The sequence below is a fragment of the Bombus vosnesenskii genome, unplaced genomic scaffold (assembly GCF_011952255.1).
Source record: "Bombus vosnesenskii isolate JDL3184/JDL3185 unplaced genomic scaffold, Bvos_JDL3184-5_v1.1 scf7180000013295, whole genome shotgun sequence".
Taxonomy (NCBI): Eukaryota; Metazoa; Arthropoda; class Insecta; order Hymenoptera; family Apidae; genus Bombus; species Bombus vosnesenskii.
In genome coordinates this window covers 6,007,464-6,020,977 of record NW_022882946.1, presented here as the reverse complement: position 1 = coordinate 6,020,977, position 13,514 = coordinate 6,007,464, and the positions used below count along the sequence as shown (strand labels likewise).

At 39.7% G+C, this 13,514-nt stretch overlaps 1 long non-coding RNA gene across 1 annotated transcript; it reads left to right on the top strand.

The window, feature by feature from the left end:
• Positions 1-634: 634 nt before the first annotated feature.
• LOC117233163 lies at positions 635-6,035 on the top strand. The gene is made up of 3 exons (XR_004493272.1): positions 635-3,262; positions 3,627-3,765; positions 3,965-6,035. It is a non-coding gene; the product is annotated as an uncharacterized LOC117233163 (long non-coding RNA).
• The last annotated feature ends 7,479 nt before the right edge of the window (positions 6,036-13,514 follow it).

Below are 13,514 nucleotides of genomic sequence, written 5' to 3'. Positions count from 1 at the left end.
ATAAAAAGCATCGCGTCCTCGCCGGATTCGCGCTATAACGCGGGACGACGCGACGCCTGCGCCGAGTGCGCGGGAGAGGTGCGAGAAGGCGCTGCTGCGTCCACGTACACGCGACCGAGGGAGTAGGACGCACGGACGTGCGGAGGGAGGGCGGGTGGGAAGGAGGGTAGGGGAGGAGGGCGGGAGGAATAGTGGGGAAGGGTGAGCCCGGTGGGAGGCAAGGATTCGTGTCATTGTCAGTGGGTAATCAGGTCAGTGGGCCAGTGGGACGACCACTTTCAATTTCAGTCCTTCTAGCTGTGCAACTCGCCGTGCCGCGCGTCGCGCGTTATCTCGCGCTCTCGCTCTCCGTCTCCCTCTTTCTCCCCGCGGCAGCGATACGTGCGTCTCTTTTGTCTCGCGATGTTCACGCGACTCTATTCGCTGTCCGTGTCGTTTCTGTGCTGTTTGTTAATATCGCGGTACATACATACGTACTGGTAGCTCCGTGGTTCCTCTCGAGGGCGTCGTGGTTACTGGTAGAGGGAGGCAAAGAGGGTGTAGTGGAGGGGGGAAGTACAGGCGCGAAGTCGTAAACGTGGCAGAAGTATGAGTCGCGAGAAAAAGAAGAAGGATGCAAGAGGGAAGAGGGGGAAGTCCTGACACGCGCCAATCACATCATGCTTCTTCGGTTGCAAACGTGTACCGAGCAGTACGCGGTTGAACAGAAAGAAGAGAGAGAGAGTGATAGGGAGAGTGACAGGATGGCGGCATGCGGGACAAAGGGCGAGGGGAAGGATGATGCACGCGCGATCGCGCTAGCTCGCTCGCCCGACGGCGCTCGCTCGTTCTCTCGCACGGACGCCGGGAAAGATAGCAGAAAGTAGGACGCGTATTAAAAACCACAGACCGTGTCCCGTGGCGTCACTTCTCGTGCCTCGCCGCGGCGCGTCGGTATTACCCAATCGAATTCATCATAACTGGCACGAGAAACGTACGAGCGAACAAATGAACGAACGAATCGACGGACATATGGAGACATGGACGAGTTGTCGAATTGAAAAAGAGAAAGGGAGGGGGGAGAACTATACGACGTATAAAAGAGAGAGGTAATTTCGGTGATAAGCGCGATCAGCGCCAAGGCGCGGTGATCGATGGAAACACGGACGCCCAGTATCTTACGATCTATGATAAGACTTTCGATTTCGATGCGTTGATCGCGAGATCCGTGTAACGCCGCGGCCAAACACTACGGTGAATCGTGTTTTCTTATTTTCAGTGTTTAGCCGAGGAGAAGAAACGAGTCACTTCCTCTCATTATTGCATTCCCAAACGAAATTTTTGCACGCACAAGTTCCAGAGAAATATTACCCGAGTGCTAAATTTAGCGACTGATCGAAACGAGACCAACGCCGTGGTGCGGCGATCGCGGGAATTATAAAAGGTGTGAGCGCGCCTCTTCCGCTCGAATCAATGATCCTTAATTACGTTTGAAAATTAAGCTGACGCCAAAGTATCGCGCAACGAGTAAATGAATTTTCCTAAGGAATTAGGTCATACCCTTGAAGGGTTATTCGTGAAAGCTTAAGGAATGTCGGCGTCGACTATACACGCTTCATCGACTATTATTTGACGACGTTTATGTAAGTACGATCTGATCTTCCAATATAAGCTTACAAATCCACCAGGATTTCGTCTTTTCGGCGTAAACAAATTTATATCGGACAAGATCGAATCTGTGACCTAAGAAATCGATCGAAGAAACGGAGAACGTTGTCGTTTGCGTATCGAACGCTCGTAAATTTACCAAACTATATCGATAGAGGTAAACAAAAGTTAGAAAGATGGTTCCCTTCTCTTAAAACTATTACACCAGCCTATTCAACGCGCATGGCTGAATAAATCGAACGTTTCCGCGATGCTAAACATTTTAACACCCCGGCTACTTTGAATGTCGCGCGCATGCGCCCAGTAGTACGGATAGCAATTCTTATATGCGATCCTTTGGGCAAGCTTTTAGATGTTGATACCATTGGGAGGGCGCCACAAGTTAGGAGAAGCAATTTGGCGATGCGAGATATGTACACTTATATGGTCTACTTTTCGAAGTCGGACCGCGTAGACGCGACTCGAGCGCGCATTCAAATACGTCTTGCTTTGCATTTGCAAGTACAATGAAATTATGCAAGCGTGTTATATTGCAATTATATGTACTCGCAATAAATCGGTAATAACGGAATAATAGCCGTTACTAATACACCGGGAATGCGAGCTGGGATATTTCCAACGGCATACATTTAGTAACGGTGATCATAACACGAAGACTTACGATCCAATAATACAATTTGTAATACGGTGCTACAGAAAAAAATGGTTTTTACAATTACTTTAAAAAGGGCACATTAAGAATAAATCTGTTATACTTATTACATATACAGAAATAAATCTGTTATACTTAGACTGCGAACGTTTATGCAATTTTATTTTATTATGGAAAATTGTAATGTACAATAACATAACGTAATATAGACGATACACATAATATAAGAGTGAGCACGATAAGAAAGAATATATGCAATAAGAAAATATGCAAAGCGATACACCTGTCGTAATATTTAAAGACCAAACCTAATTTCTCTTTACAATGTATGCTTAATTGTTGCGTCTATAAAAATTTCAATGTACATAAACATTTACAGTCTAGTTATAACTATTTTAGGTCTTGTCAATGAATTATGTAATTCCATACAATTAAAAGTAATAAACGCACTTTAATAAGATGAGCAGCATAGCTGAAACTGATTTGTAAAACCAGTGGAATTCGAAAAACCGGAATTCGATCGTGCCATGATTACGATACAAGAGGGTAAAAGGTGACGTGGACGCGAGGGATGAAGGTTCGGCACCGATAAATTCGCCAACGTATCTGTACCGGTGTTGTAGCCCGCTGGGGACGTTGAATAATAATTATTGTTGTTGGCTCGGCTTGGGTGTTATTGAGTTATTCCAATGCGAGTTTATCAAAGTGGGTCAAGCGATTCAATAGCGACCGCCGTGGAGGAGAAACGACCCATCGTCTTAACGTGGCGTGGGAGTGTACGTATAGCAGTAGAATAACGTGCACACGATCAAACACACACCGGCAAACGCTACCGAATTGGTACACGTATAAAAAGTGACGAACAACCAGACCGTAAAATCGGCACCACTATTACGAGGAACAATTACAACGATGATATCTCGTTTCTTTATATTATTCGAAGAAAATTGGTGGAAAAGATTGGTACGTATTTATTTATATGAAATATACAACTGGTGCAAAAATAGTATAAGGCTGTCTTCTAATAACCGAATAACGTAATTCAAAATATTTCTAGAATTCTATTTGAAAAGGAATATAATACTTTGTTCTTGAATAAACGCGATCTCTTATTTTTTTTTTTTTTTATAAACACGTACGTGTGTATCTCAAATATTTGTTTAATTCTTAAAAATCGGAATCTTTTAAAGAAGCTTTAGAAAGCATTTGTTCTTGGATAAATATTATGCTGCATTATTTTTCCAAATTTATAATTTAAATATTTTCTGATTCTACAAAACTTAAATTTCTCGTTACTAAAACAAACAATATTTTTATCTAATTCCAGGATCAATTTACTCGGAGAAAAACAGGGACGCAGGAGAAACAGAATTCGTGAAACGTAAAATCGTTATCTAATTGAAATCGTGGAAAAAACAAATGTTGATTCGGAGCTTGGTGCGAGTTATAGTCTCAGTAACGATTCCGTATGTATACATTTGCTCTTCAATCCGTAAAGTCCGCTAATGACTCACTCATTCCACCTTCCGTACGCTCATTATCCGTCGCTAATTATCATAAATCCCAGCTCAATCACGAGAATAGAATGGCAATGTTAATCGACACCTTTTCGGACAAACAACGGTCACAGGTAACCAACGTAATTTCGTCACGGGATTTTCACAGGTAGACGAGAGAGAGAGAGACTAATTATCCGGCTTTCCATTAACAACAGGTAGAACGACGGACGAGCCATAAATTCCTGCAGGAAAGCGAGGAAACCGGATTTTCTTCGCTCTTGGTGAGAGTTGGGACAACACTGTCGATTGTTGCATAATAGGGACAACGAGGATAAGAGGCGCGTGTCCTCGGCCAGACTGGCAATAAACAAACAAGGAATATTTGACTGAGATGTCACGGGTAAATAAGTAAACTGACGACAAGTAAAAATACAGCCCAAGTCCCATGGAGAGAACCGAAGTCACGAGTCACGAGAGGACCGAAGAAAGTGAAGAAGGTCGCGTGTCTATATTGGAGGATCGCTTTCGAAGTCACCGGATGATATTGTAAAAAGAAGCGAAGAATTATTAAGGAAGTTTGCCATCATTCACGCTACGCGTGTAATTTACATGTTATTTAACCTTCCGTAAGCAAACTGGGTTGGTTATGTCCGAATGTTTTTTTACTGTTATTTATTATTATATTATTACATTATTATTTTACTGTTTCCGACTTGGAAAAGATCCTGAAGCTATCCTGAAATAGTTATCAATGTTTTTACTACGCCAAATGTTTGAAATATTCCTCAATAAAAATAGACATTCTTTTTGGAGAAATTGTAGAATGAAATTTAAATTACATTCTCAACTACTCGGTTTGCCTACGAAAGATTAAATGTACTAAGAATACGGATATCGAAAATGAGACTTCAGGAAATGAGAAATAACTGTTTGCAGGGTATCAGAGGATTATATTATTCCTTCCAAAAACGTATGGTATTGAATCGTCACAGATTCGAATATGTGTACTAAGCATACTTTCGCACTAATCAACCATTTTAGATATGGTTAGTTTCAACGTAGTTACACGGCTTAATGCAACAAGAATCAATTGTACATAATCACTTGAAGTAACCACGTAGAAAAGATTGTATTACGAAATGTCTTGTACAGAAGTTCTATATGTCTCGAAACGCATGCACGATGCGCTCGCAAAAAGGGTAGTACCTAAAGAATATGTAAAGCAGGTTAAACGATGTATCGGAGACACAGCCTTGAATATTCATGAATACCGAACAACTTTTTTGGAATGGTATCACATTTAAATTCCATTCGTCCTCTGGTACCGCGTTCTCCGCTCTATTTGTAAGCCTGCACTTTGCACTTTGCTTAACACACGCGTTTCCTATTGTTGTTACGATGTTCAAAAATTATTTCCTATCATTTTCCAAGGTAAACAATATCTAGCGTAAAAAAAAAGAAGGGACCTTGGATAAAATTTGCACCTGTGCCCTGTAGGTCTGTTTCGCACCCCTTACTGTGCGAATAATCGTGATTTATTGTGTGCAAACAGCGGACCCAATCTCTAACGGAAATGCAACAAGTGAATTTCGACACAGCAGGTAGATGTTGACGTGGTCTATTGTCGGGAAGGGTGTATACATCGTTGAAGGAACTGACCCCATCCACTCGACAAGGGATTGCGACGAATTCGTGCCGGCCACGTGCCGCCACGCTTACGAAACCCCGGGAAAGCTGCAATCCCTTTTTCTATAACATTTTTACTACTCGGAACGGTACATAGCAGAAGTAAAAGTGACAGTCAACTTTTACGGGACTAATACTTTACCTCTGACTAACAAGGGCAGGAGGACATCCACGACAATGGTCATTGTTACTCGTCATATTTTTTCGAGAAAGGACTCTATTCGGAGTGAAATACGATCATTATAAAATTACGAAAATTGTCACCTTGATTTTACGACGATAGAATGATACTGGTAAGGTTGCTTTTGATCCGTGGAGGAAGGAAAAATACGAAAAAATTGCGTAGTCGTATTTTCTTACACTACCACTGGAAAGTATTTGGCCACTTTTTCTTTAAAGCTTAACTAAGTAAAGGTATCGCTTATTTTTCACGTAATTTAATTAAAAAGAAATTACAAATAAAAATTACATATTCATAAATAATGTCTACATTCTGTGGGTATTATTATTTTATCGTCACTATATATAAGGTTACCTTTATATAACCAATACATGTGCAATGAAATGTTGGCATCCACGAGAATAAACGTAACCCTAACCAAGTTATGACACAATTTTTGAACAAAATTTACGAAACATTCCGGTGAAGCTATTTATCGCCGGACTAACTTCAAGTTTCTAAAATACAGATCAGATAGATTCTTATAAACTTGTATCATATTTGACTCAAGCAATAACGTTTCAAACTAACAGATACATCGATGAATTTCGCGTTTGAAATTTTAATACATTGTCGATCGATTTTCAAACAATTGATAAAATGTATTATTTGTTGATTCGCTAAGAAGATAAATCCGTTAAAATGTCGGGAAACTATGGAAAATTTGAAAGTGGCAAAATGCACAGAATACGCATAATTCACAAGGCTATACAAAATACTTGAAATATTCGTATACGGCTAATTATAATATCTAGCGCTAGAAATAAATGAATTTGTTTAAGTCTTATCTCCTCAGTGGCATTCACAAAAATGTAAATTCGCGTAAACATCCACAGTCTAGTCGTAGGTGATAGTGTAGGTTAGATCGCAAAATCATTTTCATTTTCGTCGAAATGAACTCGACTCTCGGCCGTTTGTCCGATTTTAGAACTCTCTTTTAACGAAGCAAAGGGTCGAGATGAGTCTGTTTATAGAGAGAGAAATTTCGAGCGTTCGTGTCCCCTTTGGGTTTGTCTGGTTCGCGAAGCGTGTCGTCGGGGTCCGGATGAAAGTAAAAGTAAAAGTACCGAGAACGGGCGCCAAAGTACACGTGCACGTGTGTACCGCGATCTGGTCGCGTGAAACGCGACCGTCGAAGGAGGACGCGGCTCGCCACCCGTTTTTCCGACCTTTGAAATCGTACAGACGCATTTCTAGAATGGCACTACGACGTTCGCCGAGTGCTTTCACCAGTGTCGATGCGCGTCTTGAGCTCTCTGACGTAACCAGTTTCACTGGAACGCGTCTCTCCCATAACACAGACCTAATTTTTAATCGACGTCAACCTGTTTCCAAGCGATTACACGATGCAGCTCGTCAAGGTGACGATTAAGCAATTACCAAAATTAAGGCTTCCGGATGCAAGTTGTTCGTATTCTAATTTTTTCTAAATACTACTGTTAATATTATTATTCATATATACAGAGTATTTGTCGCGTTTTTCTCACGAATAGTAGATTTATGAACAAAGTTGAAAGAACAAAGTTTTACTATCTTTTATACAATAGTTTGAATAGATCTTCTTTCATTTTTCTTCGCTTGCACGTATTAAAGAAATTATGAATGTTCTTAAATTGCTAACGAACCTTTTTACAGTGCATCGTGAATGTAAATATGAATTTAATATTTTTCTTACAAATCTATCGTTTACGAGGTAAAGGCTAAGGCCGGGTGCGGACGAGCGACTTTTTGACGTTGCATTTTCACTGCATCGTATATCTGTCCCCGTCATGTTTAACTGGGAAAACAAGGACAGACGTATGACGCAGCGAGAACGCAGCAGGAAAAAGTCGCCTGTCTGCACCGGGCCTAATAGCACGAACTTGTATGTATTAATGTATCATTCGATAATAATTTTGATCTCTGACGAAACTGAAACTTTCAGAATATTTCTTTGAAAAGGGTATGAAACGAGAGTCACAATTTTAAAGATTGTATGATAATTGACTATGAACGCCATGTAAAGAAGGCGATGAATTTTACAATAGGAAAGGAACGTGTGAAAATCGAAAGAAAAAAACGTTATCGAATCTTTGCAGCCGAGTCGGAAAGATATTTCCGGTTGATAATTCCATATCATTTCCTATGTTATCTGGTGCACCGCTAATTTTACAAGTATATCGCTCGCGAGTTATAGCAGATTGTGTAACTTTTTAATATCAGGAAAAAGAGAGAAAATAGCTGTTTTATATCTTTCTATCTTACTTAACGAACACTCTATTAAATCCATTCGAAATAGAACTAACTAGTCACAGATCGAGTATACGAAATTAGAAATAAAGATCGTAATTCGTATTTTAATATTACAAAAGTTTCTTAAGAATTGTTTCGACGAATATACATATCCGTATTCTTATGAGCAACCTAAGCAGAAATTTATTTCGCCTATTAAACGTTATAACGAGTATTACATTTTAAATATTTTATATACGTTTGCATATTATATGCAGTTTGCAAATTTCGCAAACAATCCAATGATAACTTATGTAAAAGGCAACTGTAGCTTGACTATACGTTCGAAATATACTTGGCAAGAGTCGCGTAACGTTTCATAGACTCTTTCCCATTCTTTTCAGGTGGTTGGTGATCAAGCTGGGCTCTGTATCGCGGACGAATTGCCACGCTCGAGTAGATTTAACACCGGCTGCGCAAGTACCGGTAGCTGTTCGAAACGGGAGCGTTAATTGTAAACGCGGCTAAAGGGGGCGCGGGACAAAGAACGAACAACGTGACGGAAAAGAAAAAAAGAAAAAAGAGAAGGCGGAGAACAAAAAGAAATGAAAGACGAGAAAAACAAACGAAATAGAACGGACGATCGTAAGCCGAGAAAATAGAGTGCAAACTGCCCTTGACGCGAACGAGAAGCAGAGCTTGTATCTTTGTAACGAGCCCGCGTAATCGCGCAATGCCGCCAATGCCACAATGCAGCTAATTATCAGCATTAATGCTGGCGAGAGTCATGAATATTCATACTTGACATCTTTATCGAGCAGCGGGAAATTGGAGTCGTTATACGCGGGCCTCCTTTTTGACCCACCTATCCACGCGAATCGATATGTGACCCGTGCCACGGTTAAGGAAATTAAAACTTCTCCCCTTCTATGTATATGTATATACCTATGTACATCTACAATTTTCTTCAATCTCATGTAAAATATAGCGTGAGCCAGAATAGTTGTAGAGATTAGAAGAAAGAATGAATGTATGAGAAAGAGTGGAGGAGTGGACTTGTGCGAATGACAAAGGGGGAGTGTGCAATTAAAATATAAGATTAAATTTATACAATTAGATATAGAGTAAATAGAGTACAGTTAAGTGTAAGTTTAAGTGTATATATATATTATATATTTATTTACATTATATATTTCATATTACATACTACATTATATAAATATATAATGATCTAATGTATATAGAGACTGCATGACAGTATGAATGAGATATCTATGTAAATCAATCTCAATTTTTAACTGGCAAAAATTAATAATATATATGTATATAAATTTCGTGAACATAAATTCGCGGTATGAGTGAAAAATGAGGCAAAAATGAAGGGTAACAAAATTGCTTTGGATACTCGGTTTTTTTTAGGAAATCTAGTTTGGCAACTTGTTAACTAAATCCTAAGCCGAATCGGTATGCTACATAACTCACGTAACAGTTAAGGAAATTAGAAGTCTCCCTCTATGTATATGTGCACCCTTCGTTCATATGAATTAGGCCACGTATGAAAACTTAATCGGTGGAAGATCAGTGTTGCGTTAAGGCAACATTTTATTTGTATTTTTAGTCAACTTAATGAATGCCCGGTCAGATTTTGAAGTATCCTACCTAGACTTCTCGAGGTATCCTATTTAATCCACCGTCAATTTCTTCAGCAGTATTTAGATTAGCAAACTATCGAGATCTTATAACTTACTATGCCAATGTAGTTCTTTCAATAGCTTGCTTTTTACATACGTACATTGGGTAGCAATCTTGAACGAATATAAAATCCTACATGATTAATCGTTTCCTTGATGCTTTGAAATTTTCAAATTCGATTCTCCTCGAATGCGAACCTTAAAGGAAAAAATATTATTCTGCACCGTCGACATAACTCGAACCATAGAATCTCTCTCGTTTCAATTGCATCACGAATTTATACCCATAGTGTGAGTTTACTTTACAGTACGAGATATTGTACGTACGAGATTCTAAGATGCAACGACCTGGCTAAAGAAACCAACTGAGAGAAAGGGAGAAGCTTCTTTCGAGCTCGAATAAGGCGACTTACTTGTTTACCGAGTAATTAGATATTCTTGCTAGCCGGGGGGCACTTTGACACGGATTCGCGTGCGTCTAATGGTGCAAGAAAAAACCTCTTGGCTGCTCGCTACTAACCTACCCAGTTCTCTTAAGAACCATACTACCTCAAAATGTTCTCTTTGGGTAAACATGAGTTACCAGAAGAGAGAGAACAAATTTCAAGAAAAAATCTCCATTTTATGGAGACAAGTTGAGAGCTACAGTGAGAAATTACGATACGGTAGAACACCATTTAAAGTAATACAGGTAGAAATGGACTATTAGGCGGATCAGATAAGTAAGTGTTTCTCAAACTATTTGTCAATAATTGTCAATAATTGATCAACAAATTGCATCAGACTTAATTACCGCATCCTGTGTTTCACGTCATACTTTTGATAAATTTTAACGAGAATCGACACTTTAATTTCCGATAGCAACAATTATTTTTTGAATGATTGTAAGAGCTAGTTATTGATACGTTGTTCGATATAATTATACAGGGTGGTTGGTAAGTGGCGGTACAAGCGGAAAGGGGGTGATTCTACGTGAAAAAAGAAGTCGAAAATATAGAATAAAAATTTTTTATTTTTTTTTTTTTTAATTTTTCCATCGAGACAACGATCTACAGTGAGATCCGTTATAACGTACCGCACGCGTACCGAGCGAAGATTCAAAGTCGATTTTCTCGAAAACAAAGCCTCGAACGAAAAATTGTTATTCTATATTTTCGACTTCTTTTTTCGCGTAGAATCACCCCCTTTCCGCTTGTACCACCAGTTACCAACCACCCTGTATATATCATTTTTATGAAGTGAATTTCTACAAGATATTATTACAATTCTCAGATAAAATGAATTTAGTAAGATAAAATAATTCTTGTTCGAGGATTAAGTATCGCTCGTTATAGCAAAGAATAGATGAACAACAATTTAAAATTTTATTATTCCAGTAGCTCTATATAAAGATAGTTCATTATACAAATGGAGAAACATAATATTCAATACCTTTAAAATATTTCAATTTATAATGCTTTTAAAACCAAACGTAGGATATTAGATATCTCATATCTACAATTTCAATCCCAATATCGAATACCATGCTTTCAAGACGTTCAAACTTATCAAGATTCTCAAGAATTATCAGAACTTAAAAGACTGAAGATTCAAAATTTATCTACTTACTTACTTTTATCTTACTTTCGAAAATCTGAAGTACATATTAAATTAACTTTGAAATAATTCCAATCTTAGAAATATTGAAAACATCGAACGATTTCAAAATATTCAATATTCAAACGCATAATCATTAACTACGAATAGTACGCAATACGCAGGCCATAAACAAAAAACATAATAATCGATTTAAACATTCAGCAATGAATTCCATGTTAACAAAACTATTGCCTTTGTATTGCTTGTGAAATTAAATATATATCCTTGCATCCTACTGAATATTACAAAAATCATCCTTCACCTATTTACAGAATTTCACAGAGTTATTACCTATTTTTAGGAAATTTATATTTGTGAATCTACCAAATTATTTGAAATGAAGAAATTAATAAAAATGGACCTGTTTCCAAAAGATTCCTTCTGCAGTCGCTTACGATATATCATGCTAGACCAGAACTAGTGTTAAATGTAAGGGTTAGAACAGAAAGGGTGAAACATTGCGAACACAAATAAACGTCTCGCTTCATCGAATTGCTGCATTTCGTTCGTGAAGCATCGGGACGGTGTGAGTTCATAAAGAAAACGTTCTGAAGGTTGTCTGTTCTAAATCTGAGGCGAGATGTGGCAGCGACCGGGCACACGGCTCGTTTGCATGGTCGCTACTGCGGAATTCGCGACGGAACGCCTGTTGCGCGCGAAAGCCACTCGTGACGTTCGTAGAATCGCGCGCAACCCCCGATTCCCAGTGACGACCAGCTAAATTTTATCGCGCACGCCAACAAGTACTAATACGATATCCGATTCCGTCTACTTTTCTATCTCTTATCGTTCTCCAGGTACAAACCATCGTTGCCAGGTTATTTCGCACACTCTTGCATTTTTATCGCCATCGCGTTACCTTCGTCTACTACGTTTTTGCCCATAGTTTTTCCTTTCCTTCTGACGATATTTCTAGGAACTTTTCAGTGAAACTTGTTCCATATGGAATGCGGTTGAGTTTGTCTCACGCGGCGGGTAATTTAAATCGTGCATACGGTTACGCTCGATACCTTCGCGATTAACTGCTATTTATACATAGGTAGAGATAAAGATTGCTAACAAGCCTAGAGGAATTAACGGGTAATAGACACGTATACTTATTAAACGGAGAATCGATAAATGAGACTCGCTTTCATATTTATGTATTTCGTTAACACGAATTATGATAAAAATGTGGTATGTTTCTACTTACTGGTTACATATATGTAATTGGTACTTATGCTTGCTACTCATGAGCGTAAAAATAGTCGAGTAGACAAAGTGTAAAACAGGAAAAAGATGTGACGTTTTGCTACGTCGTGCAACAAGGAAGAGCGAAATCGTATGTACCTGTAACTTCGAAGATGGACCGAATCGAACGAAAAAATGGGCAAAACGAGTACAAACAGGCGAATAATAGAGAAAAAAAAAGGGAGAGGGAGAGAGGGAAAGCAACGTACTAGTGTTGGCGAGTAGAGGATAGATGGAAAGGACGAAAGACTATACGCACGAAGCGAGAGGTAAACGGTTGAAAGCGAAAGCGAAAGCGAGAGGCAGAAACAGCAGAGTGAGAGTGAAGCGTAGAGAGAAGGCAAAGTAGCGGGAGAAAGAAAAAGAGAGTTTGGCAAGCGGTATACTGCGGCAACAAAGAACTCGAGAGCATAAAAATGAGTGGTTGAGGTTACCTGATGTATCATTCGCTGGCAGATCAGTGACCAAGTTGATCGGTGGTCGTGAGTGCGTTTGCTGTTGTTGTTGTTGTTGTTGTTGTTGTTGTTGAGTTTGCTGTTGCTGTTGTACCTGATGAAGGGTCTGTTGTTGAGGTCCCGGCAAAGGTAGGTTAGTCGAGGTATTGTTTTCGGCGAGAATCGTCGGTACCGAGGAGGAGGAGGATGACGACGATGATTCCGTAAGGGCCGTCGCGGTGGTGTTCTCGAGGGCCGTGTGGCCCCCACCTTCCCCTGCCCCTGTAGCCATTCGGCCCTCGTGCATTCCAGCAGACAGACAGACGGGGGTCCCTCCTCCTGCACGTCGTCCTCGAGCGCACGCACTTCTCTCGAAACACCTACACACTCTCTTACGTGCCCTCGCTCTCTTTCTTACCCCCGTCTATCTATCTGTCTGTCCCGTTTCCCTTCCTCTTTGTCTAACCAACGGAACCGCGCGCGCTCGCTTTTCTTCCTTCTTTATTCCTCTCTCTGTATACGTTCCCTCTCTGTCTCTTTCTCTCTTTCTCCTCGTGTGCGCACGCTCTTGCTGTCCTCCTCTCTTTTTACTACTACGCTCCCCGC